Genomic DNA, 12,408 nt, shown 5'->3' on the forward strand with positions numbered 1-12,408 from the left:
GGAAGATCAAGAACAACTGGTCGTGCTGTGTTCTGGCACTGTTTATGTGTCCCACACCCCAGGAATTGGTGCCCTGGCCTAGGCGAATGCCTAGGTCAGCTTAGTGGATGTGCTGACCCCACTGAACTGCAGTGACGTCCTGATCCCAGATGCTGGAACTTCCCAAGTAGGGGAGGAGGTAGAAAATCCAGAGGAAGAGAGCGAGGTGATCACGATGATGATCACGATGACGATGATGAGAGAGGAGAGCTGGTCTGGTGGTAGCAAGCATGACTTGTCCCCTTAGCTAAGCAGGGTCCACCCTGGTTGCATATGAATGGGAGACTAGAAGTGTAAGCACTGGAAGATAATCCGTCAGGAGACGGAGCCACTCTGGGAAGAGCAGAAGGTTCCATGTTCCCTTCCTGGCAGCATCTCCAAGAGATGGCTGAAAGAGACTCCTGCCTGCAATCTTGGAGAAGCTGCTGCCAGCCTGTGAAGACAATACTGAGCTAGATGGACTAATGGTCTGACTCAGTATATGGCAGCTTCCTATGTTCCTACGATGATGATGATAAACTTTATTTGTTAGTCACCCCAGAGCAAATTGTTCCCTGGGCAGCTCTCAACAACGCAACAATAAAAACATCCAATTAAAACACATAACATAAAGCAAACAAATTACAATAGGAAATACAAAATACAGTATAAAACCTTTTTTTTAAATCCACTTTTTAAAAGCCGGAGTGATCAGAAAGGTCTTCACCTGGCATCTAAAAGAACAACGTGATGACACCAGGTGAATCTCACTGAGGAGGCTATTCCATAGATGGGGAGCCACCACCAAAAAGGCCCTCTCCCTAGTAGCTACCCACCTCACTCATTTGGCAAAGGCACTCAGAGCAGGCATTGTTGGCTCAGATTGGGTGAACTAGCCCCTCCCACCAAGGCCCAGCCCTGCCACCACCCTCCAATTCGGAGGAGAACTACCACTCATTGTGGAGGGCTCCCGGCATCTGCAAGGCAAGTATTTGCAAAACCGAGCAAAGCTATTTTAAGAATCAAAGCTTCCTTATGGAAGGGGCAGAGCTGAACCACCTTATCCAAGTGTCAGGCTATATAACCCTGTAGCCTGCTGCAAGAAACGGCTGGAGCAACATTCCTTCTCTGTTGCAGCATCCAGCTGCTGCTTTCCTGGTGGGCTCTGGTCAAGGTCCTTGCATGCTGGAGCTGTCCAGGGTCCTGAGTAGAGACTACCCAAGCCTCTAGGTGGTTTACAACATAAAACAAACGCAAAACAAAACAAAACAATAATTTAACAGTTAACAACAACAACAAATATTTATATACCTCTTTCCAACAAAAGTTTCCAAAGCGGTTTACATAGAGAAATAATAAATAAGATGGAACCCTGTCTCCAAAGGGCTCACAATCTAAAAAGAAACACAAGATAGACACCAGCAACAGTCACTGGAGGGATGCTGTGCTGGGGGTGGATGGGGCCAGTTACTCTCCCCCTGCTAAATAAAGAGAATCACCACGTTAAAAAGGTGCCTCTTTGCCCAGTTAGCAGGGCAAACGTATACAAATCAGATTAAAACATCCATAAACACACCAACTAACTAAAAAGCCTGGCTGAAGAGAGGTGTCTTTAGTTGTCTCCTAAAAGCCAACAGGGATGGAGCAGCTCTGATCTCAGCAGGAGGTGTGTTCCATAGTCCCGGGGCCACCACAGAGAAGGCTCTTGCCTTTGAGTTGCCACCAGACGAGCTGGTGGCACCTTCAGATGAACCTCCCCTGAAGATCTTAATAGGTGATGGGGTTCATAATGAAGAAGACGTTCTCTTAAATACCCTGGGCCCAAGCCTTTAAGGGCTTTATAGGTCATAACCAGCACTTTGTATTTTTCCCGGAAACCTATTGGAAGCCTGTGCAGATCTTTTATCGTAAGGATAAAGGCAAAGGAACCCCTGGGGTTTTCAAGAGAGGAAGAACAGGGTACAAACCTGATAAAAGAAAAGGGCATCCGGTGTGGTTGTAGGGGAGAGGAAAGCAAGAGGAGTAGGTGGGGTGAGAGAAGGGTCTCCCTTTCTCGTTATGCGGGTCATCATTCTGTTGATGGTGGTCATCATTTTGAATCAAGAGTAGATTCAAAAGAAAAGCATTCTTTGCACAAGGCAGAATGCATGAATTGAAGGAGTTCTCAACCTTGGGTCCCCAGATGTTGTTGGACTACAACTCCCATCATCCCAGCCAAAAAAGGCCTTTGGATGATGGGAGTTGTAACCCAGCAACATCTGGGGTTTGAGAAGAATCTCTGAGGTGCAGAATTCATTGCCAAATGGTGCAGGGATATCACTCATTTGGATGGCTTTATAAAGGAATTTTGTTCTTTTCGAGGCCCAGTGAAGACCTTTCCGCTCACAAAGGCTTTTTAAAAATTAATCTTTTAAAAAGTTTTCAAAATGTCTTTTATTGGCTTTTTAAGATTTTGTCTTCTAATTTATCGTGCTTTATGTGTTTTTATTGGAATTTTTTAATGCTGTGTTGTCAGCTGCCCAGAGAACAATTTGTTATTGGGTGGCTATATCATCATCATCGTCGTCGTCGTCGTCGTCATCATCATCATCATCATCATCATCATCCCCCACATCTTGGAAACGAAGCTTCTGTTGACACAACTGAGAACGATATTGAGCCTGATGCACAGAAAGACTTGTGTCTGGATTCAAATGCAAATACGGGAGATTTCACTAAGCCTGCAAGTGGCAAGGTTTTTGATATCGGGCACAGGGCAAAGGCATCTGCTAGTGTTAATGTTTCATCTTCTGGTTATTTTAACCCTCCCCCCCCACCTCCCAAAGCAGCAACAACCCTTCTTTTTGCTTCATTCTGTCCTTCCAAGCAGCCCAATAAATCAGTAATACACTGACATTTAGAACCCGGCTTCCTAACTGGCACCAGACGACGCTTTGAATGCTGCCTTTTCCTTTCTGCATGTAAGTTGGTGGGACAGTTTGTAGGAACTCCCTGTGTGTGATTTGGAGCGTCAGGCACAAGGCCAATGTTTAGATTTCATGAACCCAGAGTCTTTCCTTCCGCCCCCGCTGCCCGCCAAATCTCTTCCATTTCTGTCTCCTTGCCTGGTGATTCGTGGGCTGGATGTTCTCCCAGCGAGCAGAGCAGAGCCATCTTCTGCAGCGAATTAATAAAAGGTGCTGAGTTGCTGGGCAAAGACAGGGAAACGAGGCTCTTGGAAACAGATTTCGGCTAGAAGTTCGAGGCTAGTAAAAGACGAGCCTTGTCTTCTTACAGACCGCTCCCTTGAGCACTAACAGAGATGGCCAAGAGTTTGAAAGTTGGGATTTCTTCAGGTTGGGCTGAGCCAAAACAACTCACTGGCACTTTTTGCAAACACAGTACTGAAAAATACCTACTTCTCCAGTGGTTTTGATTGATTTGGGAATTTAAACTGCCTGCACGTCTGCCCTCTGGGACGTCGTATGAAACAGCCAAGAGGGTCAGGATAACCCACATGTCCAGTTCAGGAACAAGGAAGAAGAAACACCCAGAGAAGGGATACTGCTAACAAAACAATATAAATACAACAAATATTTATCTACCACTTTTCAACAAAAAGTTTCCAAAGCGGTTTACATAGAAATGAATGAATGAATGAATGAATGAATGAATGAAATGGCTCCCTGTCCCCAAAGGGTTCACAATCTAAAAAAGAAATCAGCATAAGCTAGATACCAGCAGCAGCCACTGGAGGGATGCTGGCTGGGGATGGATAGGGCCAGTTGCTCTCCCCCTGCTCAATAAAGAGAATCACCCCTTTTAAAAGGTGCCTCTTTGCTCAGTTAGAAGGGGACTCAGTGGAAACAATTGTTCTGAACAGGATGGGGGGGAGAGGTGAATATTCACACAGCTGAAGTTGCTTCTGTAGGCAACTTTAAAATATTAGTTTCAAATTGCACACCCCACTCAACAAAGGCCCTGTTTCTCCCTGCAATTGTCCCTTAAGTAGTAGCTTCCTCTTTCTCCTTATCCTTGTAAAATGCCTCATTAATTGCTTCCTGTCCTAATAAATTGCTGATCGCAGCCCTCCTTGAGTCAAGCCTCTGAAGCTGGGTGGCTTTAATTAGCGGCTTCTTAATTTATTTTAGTGTTTATTTTATCACTAGATTTAAAACAATCTCAAGGTGGTTTAGGATCACAATTGTGAAATTTGGCTCACTGGTCTGGCTGCAGATGTGAACCCAGCACTTAAATCTCTTCCCCTCACACACACACACACACACACACACACACACACACACACACACACACACAGTGCAGAATACAGGAAGAACTGACTAACTGCAGATTAGTTAAGGAATACTGTAGCTTCAGTAAAGAGGAAACAATTAATTAACCTTTTTAATTAAAAAAACATGGCGGAAGTTTCTAATTAAAGGTGTAGTAGCTCTAAAAAGCGGCAATAACATTTTCCCAGATGTCACTCCAATGGCATTTGAAGACAAAGACACACAATCAGGTTTGGGGAAATAATGGTGTGTGTGTGTGTGTGTGTGTGTGTGTGTGTGTAATTGCTACTTCTGATACAGAATATCTGCCAGATATTTTGTGGAGAATATCTGGCAGAACCCTATACTGCTTGAGAGGAGAGTTGGTCTTGTGGTAGCAAGCATGACTTGTCCCCTTAGCTAAGCAGGGTCCACCCTGGTTGCATATGAATGGGAGACTAGAAGTGTGAGCACTGTAAGAGATTCCCCTCAGGGGATGGAGCCGCTCTGGGAAGAGCAGAAGGTTCCAAGTTCCCTCCCCGGCACCCTGGCAGATTCCTGCCTGCAAGCTTGGAGAAGCTGCTGCCAGTCTGTGTAGAATACTGAGCTAGATGGACCGGTGGTCTGACTCAGTATATGGCAGCTCCCTATGTTCCTATGTTCCAAACCTAGGTTTCTTCCCAGTTCTTTCATGTTAGATATCAAGGGGTCATCTCAAATTCAGAGCCTTCTTCTTTTGCACTCAATAAGAGTATAACCTGTATTTGACCTCTAGTTTTTACGGGACTCAACTTAAATTCAGCATCTTGTATTTGGGTAAATATAACGCAGGTTTGGGGTGATATAGACATCTGTTAAATAAAATAATAAATATGGTATTTTAAGGTGGAATTCTTCTGATTTAAATGTGTTGAGATAATGTTTTGAAATTAGAATCAGAATTGATTTAATGCTGACCTTGCAAGTTTTATCAGTTGAAGAGAAGAGAAGAGAAGAGAAGAGAAGAGAAGAGAAGAGAAGAGAAGAGAAGAGAAGAGAAGAGCAGAGAAGAGAAGAGAAGAGGGAGAGCTGGAGTGAGCTTTTGCATGCTGAGATCCTGTTGAGACTCCCAGCAAGTGGGATCTGAATCCGACCCTTGTCTATCCAGGGTGGCTCTGAACCTTGTCTTCATTCAGCATCAGAGACAAATTGGGTCCAGATCCTTCCCAATTTCCCTTCGGGTTAACAGCATTTTCCATAACCATTCAGCAGCAAGGAGGTAGAACTCAGAACAAAAATAAATACCCTCCACCCTCAAAATGTTCCGTGCAGAGGCCGAATTATTCCTAGCCACGGGGCATGGCGTCTTTGTTTAAAATAAGGGCATGTGGTTTAGAGAGCCATTATTTCCAGGTTAACAAATGGCTCCACAGCAGATGGCGTCTTTCAAAGGCATAATCTAAACATGGCCATTTTTGTTCAGAATTGGTTTCTATAGTCTCTCGGGGGGTCTCTCCTTCTGCCATCATCAGAAAAAACAAGAGGAGTTGGTTGGCTGCAGCAATCCGGGGGCCCGTCCCTAGATGCACACCAACTGGCAAGTCAGAGAGGTTGCTGAGCTTCTAACATCTTCATAGATGGCAACACAGTGGGATTCATAGAAAGCTTGAATTGTCCTCTTTGCTAAGCAGGGTCCACTCTGGTTTGCATTTGAATGGGAGACTCCATGTGTGAGCACTGGCAGATCTTCCCCTGAGGGGATGGGGCTGCTCTGGGAAGAGCACCTGCTGCCTGCTTGCATGCAGAAAGCTCCGAGTTCCCTCCATGGCATCTCCACACTGGGCTGGGAGATACGCCTGCCTGCAACCTTGAGGTAGCCTCTGCCAGTCTGGGAAAACAATGCTGAGTTAGATGGATGAATGGTCTGACTCAATATATGGCAGCTTCCTATGCTCCTTGGAATGCATGGGGTTTCTGAATGGTCAATGAGCATTCAGAAATGCCATGCATTCCTTGGGCCCTTTGGAAGGAACCAGGGCTTTTCAGTGGGCATTCCATTCTAGTACATTCCCTAAAGCAACTGCTTTGCTTGCAGAAGGTTCCAAGTCCCCTCCCTGGCAGCATCTCCAGAAAGGGCTGAGAGAGACTCCTCCCTGCAACCTTGGAGAAGCTGCTGCCAGTCAGTGTAGACAACAGAGAGACCAACAGTCTGACTCAGTAGAAGGCAGCTTCCTATGTTCCACAGCTCCTGGCTTAGCCCAGTGGCGTCCCTTTGATTTCTAAACATGATCCATTCCTACTAGAATAACCCTGCTGGATCAGGCCCAAGGCCCAGCCTTTCTAGTCCACCAGATGCCTCTTAGAAACCCACAGGCAAGAGATGAGGGCATGTCCTCTGTTGCTCCCCTGCAACTGGGATTCAGAGGCATCCTGCCTCTGAGGCTGGAAGTAGTACCAGACTAGTAGCCATTGACAGACCTCTCCTCCATGAATTTGTCTAAGCCCCTTTTTAAACCATCAAAGCTTGTGGCCATCAGCCCATCCTGTGGCAGAGAATTCCACAGGTTAATGATGCGCTGTGTGGGAAAGCTAGATCTCATCCTGTTCCTAGCATTGCCACCCTCGTTTTCTTCGTCTGGTCTTACATGCTTGGCTGTTATTCTGTTGCTGCAACCGACTTTGGCTTGAATTCTTAACAATGACTTGTCACAGGAACAGAGGAAGCTGCCACATACTGAGTCAGACCATAGGTCCATCTAGTTCAGTATTGTCAACACAGACTGGGAGTGGCTTCTCCAAGGCTGCAGGCAGGAATCTCTCTCAGCCCTCTCTTGGAGATGATGCCCGGGAAGGAAATTGGAACTTTCTGTTCTTCCCAGAGTGGCTCCATCCCCTAAGGGGAATATCTTACAGTGCTCACACATCAAGTCTCCTATTCATATGCAAGCAGGGTGGACCCTGCTTAGCTAAGTGGACAAGTCATGCTTGCTACCACAAGACCAGCTCTTCTCCCCTCAAGGTAAACAGTTTGGCTTGACTCTTGCTTTGGAAGGCACTCCTAGGCTGTAACATCTGCCTTCTTATCAGAATGAACCCTGTGAGGCATTGGTTGTTCTGCCTAGCAATACTAAGGTAAGGTAAGGTAAAGTGTGCCATCAAGTCGATTTCGACTCCTGGTGCCCCCAGAGCCCTGTGGTTGTTTTTGGTAGAATACAAGAGGGGTTGACCATTGCTTCCTCCCACACAGTAGGAGATGATGCCTTTCAGCATCTTCCTATATCACTGCTGCCCGATATAGGGGTTTCCCATAGTCTGGGAAACATACCAGCAGTGATTTGAACCAGCAACCTTCTGCTTGTTAGTCAAGCATTTCCCCGCCATGCCTTCCGAACCACAGCAGGGTGCTAGAGATGGCTCAGCAATCTGGTCAGAAAAAGTCTCCATCCATTTTGCCTACTCGGTGTCTTCATCCCTAAGGAGAGTTTCCTTTTTCTCCTTGCTCTTCTGCTGGCAAGACAGACCGCTCATTGCTCGCACCCAGCTCCCCAAACACAACAGAGGTTGGGAACGGAACCTTGTCTCTTAAATAAACACACTGTCATTCCCCTTCAGGCAGTGTTGTTCTCTGGAAAACGTTGGCCCTCCAGAGACACCTCGCAAGTGTGCGAAAACAAGAGATCCCTGTGATAAGTGTTTTGCAACCTCCCAGGCAGAATCGACATCCGTTTCCGTGGGTTTAGTCGCCCTTCCTGTCAGCATGAGATCACAAATGGCTTTTCAGAAGAAGAAGAAGAAGAAGAAGAAGAAGAAGAAGAAGAAGAAGAAGAAGAAGAAGAAGAAGAAGAAGAAGAAGAAAGAACCTGGGGAATAAAACGAAACGGCATTCTCATTGAGGAGCTGAAATCTGTTTGTGCAAGGTGATCTCGTGGTCTTTGATCTGTATTAACAGGCAGGCTTTTTCTTCTCCTTCAAGGAACAAAGGCCGAAAAAGCGAATTAAAAAGTATCCCTCAAAAAGACAAAAAAACCCAACAACCTATCCCTCAAATTGAGTATATATTGGCCGTTGTGGTTTCATCTGGGACTGGAAAGTTCCTGTTCAGGAAGGATGGAAATTTCCAGCCTGCCACACACTAAGGAAGCCATCTCCTTAATCGGAACCAGATCCCTACCTATGGCATCTTCTCATTCCTTCCATTTGGACAGCCATTCTGAACACGGTGTGCCGTGAGCAGCTGGCAAACCCAGTGACCAAAAGTTGCTTCACGGCCAAAACAGCCATTCATAACAGAGGCTGCCCACTACATCTCTTCATGAGTTACTGCTCTGTTCCTGCCTCTGTCCAGTCCGCCTCTTTGGGTTGATATTCAAGGCATCATGTAGAAAGGGTTGTTCATAGGTCAGGATCAAGCTTCGAAGATATCTGTCCAAGGAGGGTGGAAAGAGACCACAAGAGAGCTGGTCTTGTGGTAGCAAGCGTGACTTGTCCCCTAAGCTAAGCAGGGTCCTCCCTGATTGCATATGAAAGGGAGACTATATGTGTGAGCATATAGGGAACGCCGGATGGGGCCACTCTGGGAAGACCACCTGCCTGCTTGCATGGAGAAGGTTCCAAGTTCCCTCCCTGGCAGCATCTCTAAGATAGGGCCGAGAAAGACTCCTGCCTGCAACCTGGGAGAAGCCGCTGCCAGTCTGTGTGTAGACAATGCTGAGCTAGATGGACCAAGGGTTTGACTCTGTCGAAGGCATCTTCCTATGGACTTCCACAACACTCTTCCTTTCTCAGTAATTCTGCTTTTCGGGTCCTTTGAGGATGGCAGGGCAGGTTCATTTTAAACGCAGCCTTCTCGCCCTGGTAGAATCCAGCGTTTGCATTGAGCTGTCCATGTAAACCATCGGGAAGTGGTTCCAGCTCCTGAGAGCCACCAGGCTCCAAGATGCAAGGCGGCTGGCTTCCCGCTGAGAAAGCATGCTTGCCCAAGAAAGCTGTGTAATAAAATGTAGCCAGACTGTCTTGCTGGGTGAAATATTACTGTACCACAAAAAGTAATAAACGGGGGCCGGCGGAGGAGGGGGAGACTTGGACTTGCAGGCGCAGAAAGCCATGAGCATTTTTAGCGGCTGCCTCGGTGGGTGGGGAGGATGGGGCCAGAGTGGGGTGAAAAGCCATACGCAGGAGTGAGCAGGAAGACAGGCCTCCCGGCAGAGGAGGTGAGCAATCCGTTGCCATCCAAAGTGCGACCCCCACGTTGTGTTCTCTCTATTCCCTTTTCATGTTGGGTAGTAAAACTGATCCTATATCCTGATTTAATCACAGACACGGAAAATTCCTTGAAAACAGAAAGTCGGCCCAACAGGGGATGAGCTGCTTGGACCTCTTCCCCAGATGAGCAATTGTTACGTGCGGAGTGTTTTTACAGGGGAGAGCGCTTTGAAATGATACCGTCCCCTCTACCGCCTCTGTAATGCTTGAAGGTTCTTATTTTCTCATTCTGGTGCATGCAGGGTAGGGATGTGCAAATCAATTTGAATCTGAATCGGTTCAACTCGAATCTGGGTGATTCGAGTTATTTGAGTTCGAATCGAACCACCACTCAAAAGGGCAATTAGATTCAAATTCTAATCGAATTCTCAAAAAAAGAAAATTGAGTGGGGGGGGCTGATTGGTTAAAAAGGCACCAAAGCAATTTCGAATTGATCCAGATTTGATTCAGATTTGAAACAAATTTTTGAATTCGGTTCAAATTTGAAATGAATTTTCAAAATTCAATTAGAATTTGAATCAAATTGTAAAGTTCGATTTGTGCACATTTCTAGTGCAGGGGCAGCTCAAGGGATTATGGTGGTGCCTGATGTGGTGGTACAACATGCTGCCTTGCCCCATGCCCCTGGTAGGGGGCACCCTCCTTCCCAAACCAATCCCTGCAAGCTTCAAAAGTGCATGGGAAGGCAGGGAGGATAGAAGGTGGCCAGCAACCTCTGCCTTCTACCGAGTCAGACCCTTAGTCCATCTAGTTCAGTATGGTCAATCCAGGCTGGCAGTGGCTTCTCCCAGGTTGCAGGCAGGAGTCTCTCCCAGCCCTATCTGGAGATGCTGCCAGGGAGGGAACTGGGAACCTCCTGCATGCCAGTGATCTTCCCAGAGCGGCCACATCCCCTAAGAGGAATATCTTACAGTGCCCACACCTGTCATCTCCCATTCAAATACAAACCAGGGTGGACCCTGCTAGGCAAAAAGGACAAGTCATGCTTGTGACAACAAGACCTCCTCCTGTGGATCGTGGGTTCTGAGCCACATGAATGCTGCCCCCACCCCCCAACCCATCTGGAACTCTGCTCAGAATCTCAGCCTTGTCCAAAACCTCTTTGGATGCAACAAAGCTTCTCGTTGAAAAAGACGGTCTCTGTCCATTGCGTTGATTAGTGGAAGGCTCCGGAGTGCATCTCTCTTATCCCCCAAGTCGATGCACAAGCCATATTTTTACTTCTCACCTAATTGGATTGTTTGGAAAGAGCTGTTTGCCGATCGGCGGGAGATCGAAGAGCCCCTTTGATCATAAAGTACCTCTGTCCTGTGGGACTTGTTTCCTCTTTGCTCTTGTTTGGAGAAAACATGGCATCCCCCACCCTCAGAAATCCAGCACTCCCATGTATCCCACTGGGGGAGTCTGCTTTGGGGGCTTGAAGGCACCACAGGGGACACAGATGCCTCTCCTTCTAAGAACTCCATTTGCTCTTCTCCTCCCTCACCCTGCATGCTGCCTGCAGGCTGCCCATTCATCAGGTAGAGCTCTACCTGATGAATGGGCAGCCTGCAGGCAGCGTGGCTGTCACTAATGCCGGAGTCGGGAGGGGCGGGAGAAAAAAGAGTCAGCAGAGCTCTGGAAAGGGGAGGCAGCTGAGCCAGTCCTTTGGCACCTTCCTGGCTCATCAGGAGGAGCTGCTCCAGAGGCGAATTCAGGGCTGTAGCCCCAAGGGAATGCATGCTCTTTCCGGATGGTGTTTGTATACTTTATTGGATTCTGGTGGGCAAATATCAGTCATGCAGCAAGCGCCACACTGGGGCTCGGGGTCGGACAGCAGAGTTAAATGTCTGCTCAACTCCCACTCCCATTTCAGAATGGACCCCAGGTCTTCTGGGATCCAGCCCAGTCTCAAAAGGAACAATATCAGAATGTCCGATTCGATTGTAAACCGCCCCCGAGATTTTAAATAGGGCAGTATATAAATGCAACACATATATAAATAAAGAATAGTCTGAGGAACATGAGGCAATCTCTAAGAATGCTGGGGATCCTGGGAAATGTAGTTCCCAGGGTTCCCAATGCCTATATTTCCCATTCTTCCTAGACACAGCACACTAGACACTAGACATGGATTGAGGGACATTAGGCAATGTCCAGGGATGCTGGGGGCCATGGGAAATGTAGTTCCCTGGGTCCCCAAGATCTATATTTCCCATTCTTCCTAGACACAGCACACTAGACACTAGACATGGATTGAAGAACCTTAGGCAATGTCCAGGGATGCTGGGGACCATGGGAAATGTAGTTCCCAGGGTTCCCGATATCTATATTCCCCAGTATTCCTAGACATGACACACTAGACATGGATTGAGGACTGTTAGGTAATGTCCAAGAATGCTCGGGACCATGGGAAATGTAGTTCCCAGGGTCCCCAATATCTATATTTCCCATTATTCCTAGACACAGCACACTAGACACTAGACATGGATTGAGGGACATTAGGCAATGTCCAGGGATGCTGGGGGCCATGGGAAATGTAGTTCCCAGGGTTCCCGATATCTATATTCCTCAGTATTCCTAGAGAGTACCTCAAGCATGTGAACACATGAGTCAGACCATTGGTCACTGTAGCCCTGTACTTTCTGCTCAGACTGGCAGCATCTCTCCGGGATCTTAGGCAGAGAGGTCTTTCTTCAAGTCTCCAACCTAACTCTTTAACTGGCGATACCAGAAAATGACCTTCAACCTGCAAGGTCGGTGCTCTTCGTTTGAGCTATGGCCCCTCCCCAGCTGTGCAGCCAGAGTCCAGATCCCCTGACCGATTGCAGAGGCATTTAGCTGTCCACTGATATAGGAAGCTGCCATATACGGAGTCAGACCCTTGGTCCATCTTGCTCAGTATTGTCTACACAGATT

General features: G+C 47.2%; 1 protein-coding gene across 2 annotated transcripts in view; it reads left to right on the plus strand.

Moving 5' to 3' along the window:
• LMF1 (lipase maturation factor 1) overlaps positions 1–12,408 on the plus strand; it is a 317,423-nt gene that overhangs the window by 228,969 nt on the left and 76,046 nt on the right. The window contains exon 15 of one of the 2 annotated variants that reach the window (XR_008311948.1): positions 5,234–5,575. The exons of the other annotated variant lie outside the window; for it this stretch is intronic. The gene's annotated coding sequence lies outside the window, so the exon portion shown is untranslated. Of the gene's footprint in view, positions 1–5,233; positions 5,576–12,408 lie in introns of those variants that run through there. 2 annotated transcript variants of the gene reach the window in all.

Source organism: Hemicordylus capensis, chromosome 13, assembly GCF_027244095.1.
Source record: "Hemicordylus capensis ecotype Gifberg chromosome 13, rHemCap1.1.pri, whole genome shotgun sequence".
Classification (NCBI taxonomy): domain Eukaryota; kingdom Metazoa; phylum Chordata; class Lepidosauria; order Squamata; family Cordylidae; genus Hemicordylus; species Hemicordylus capensis.